The sequence below is a fragment of the Neltuma alba genome, unplaced genomic scaffold (genome assembly GCF_004799145.2).
Source record: "Neltuma alba isolate B1F8T4 unplaced genomic scaffold, ASM479914v2 tig00010544_pilon, whole genome shotgun sequence".
Classification (NCBI taxonomy): domain Eukaryota; kingdom Viridiplantae; phylum Streptophyta; class Magnoliopsida; order Fabales; family Fabaceae; genus Neltuma; species Neltuma alba.
In genome coordinates, this window is record NW_021635413.1 from 105,860 (window position 1) to 108,350 (window position 2,491).

Consider the following 2,491-nt stretch of genomic DNA (forward strand, 5'->3'; position numbering starts at 1 on the left):
CATATATAACCCTAAAAAATGATATTTAAATAAAAATTCATTAATCAACAAGCAAATAAAATATTTATGCATAAATCACATGGAATTTAAAAGAACAGAGTTACTAAAGTATAACTGGAAAATTAATCTCCCAATCCTTGAAGTCTTGGCAAATGAACAATAGTAGGCTAAGAGGAGTATAATTAACACTATCGAAAAGCCGTAGCAATTCATTTACTATTTCGGAGCCAGATCGATGATCATATTCGTTTACCACCATCCTCTTTCTTTTGTTTGCACGGACTTTTAAGAAGAAAAAAAACAGAGAGAGAGAGAGAGAAGAGAAGAAGAAGAAGAAGAAGACGGTGAAATAAGTGGATGTGGAGAACTGGAGTCACCGTGCGACAGGAAAGACTAAAGAGAGAAAGACCTGCGTGGCAGAAGATTAGCCTAGTGAGCGCCACGTCACCTCCATCAATTCAAAGTAACGGATTGTGCAAATTTAATGGAAGGTAGGCTTACGTACGACTAGGCAAATTAAGGATCTGATTCAAAATTTCCCATAAATATGACAGATTGATGCTTCTAAACATCGATTCATACTCAATATATAAAATAAATAAATAAATAAAGTTTAGTTTGATTTACATGTCCAAAACTTTTAAGAGCTTATTTTGAATCACTCATAAATAACTTTTCAATTATAATTTATGAAATACATGATGTTTGTATTTATAAGTCATATATAAGAAAAAAAAGTTTATTCATAGATATAAGTTACTTGTAGGATGATTAACGAGCTTTTTTCAGTTTTACTCATATTGACTTAAATATATGAGAAGAATATAGAACATATTTTTCTAGTGCCCTTTGTCGGTGGGAAAAAAATTATCAATTTAATTTGTTTCAAGTGATTTATAAATTGAAAAAAAGTAATAAGCAGAGTTTTGTCTTAATGTAAGTGAAAGTGCTTATAAACACTTAAAATAAACATATGTAAATGAGTCTTAAAAATATCCCTGATCACTAATACTCCTCTGAATATAAATATAAGACTATTTATACTATAAAGTGAATTTTATATTTAAAATTAGAAGAATATTTTTTTTCATTGCCCTTAGTACCTTTCCACCCGAACAGTAAAAGATTAATCTCTCGAGATACTGTCAGGTAAAGTAACATGGATATCTTCTAATAATATTTTTTTCATATACACTGTCCCAAGAATAAAATCCAAAATATGATATTTAATATATCTAAGTCTTTTTTCACTTGTAGCAACACTTGTTGGTGAGAACAACATCTTAACAGTGCGAGTACGACTAACAAATGAGAAAATGGCTCGCATCCTTTAGACCCGGCAACTAACATGGGCCCTTGGAGTACGGAAAGTCGTAGACGAGTGTTCACATGCACGAGCAGTCAATCAGGCCGAGTTTGGTAGCAGAATATTTGATTTCTCTGTATTCGATGCAAGTTGGCAAGAATAAAAGCATAAGAGAATTATATCAAGGTCTCAAAAAAATAATTATAAATAAACCTAAAAAATAATTTTTTTTTTTTATTTTAAAACTTGTCATTACAGATTATTTAGGTTATTATTAAGATTTTTTAATAATTATTTTTCTTTTTTAGAACCTCATTGTAATTCTCCCTAAAAAACAGAACAAAAAAAAAGCATCATATTTCATAAATAAATAATTATATAAAGAGTGAGAATCATTATGTTTGTGAAAAAGAAAAAAAAGCATATAATTTCGGAGCCAAATGTTAATCAGAGTTTAACTTTAATCAATTAATTTCGGCGCCGTTTACTTTGCGCAATTAAAGGCTCACTCCTTCCAAATGGCGCCTTTCGCGCCTCTCTTTCTTAATTATTTTTTAGATTAATTCATAATAAAATAATTCCATAAACAAAGGAACTAATAATACAGCCAATTTAATTTCTTTTTGTTTTTACACGAGCCAATTTAATTAGTGTAATGTTTCACCCTATTCTTTTAGTTTTAGGTGCTCTACTGTTTTTTCTTTAATTAGAGGGAAACAAATTAATGGTACGAGGTTATATAAGAAAAATTGAACCCATAACTTTAATTCCCACTAAGGTGCTCCATTTTCTAATCGAGATGATGCATTCATGTGCTAACAAAAATAAAACAGAAATAATGAATGCTATTATTTACTCCTCCGGTCTTTAATATAAGACCCATTTAACTAATTTGATTAGATTAAGGAAGTTAGGTAAGTTAGTTAATTATAAGAAAAGTGACACATTTTTCCTAAAACACCATAATCATCTTTCTTAATACCTCCTCTCCCTTTTCTACTTGATTATGGTTAAGGGAGTATCCATAGGGGTAATTTAGAGAAAATTGATAAATATAAGAAATTGGTCTTATATTTAGGACCAAAACTAACTCAAGAATTGGGTCCTATATTAAGGACCGGAGGAGTATAATTTATTAGTATGCTATACATTTCTAATTATACCGCACACTCCCTCTGATTAGAA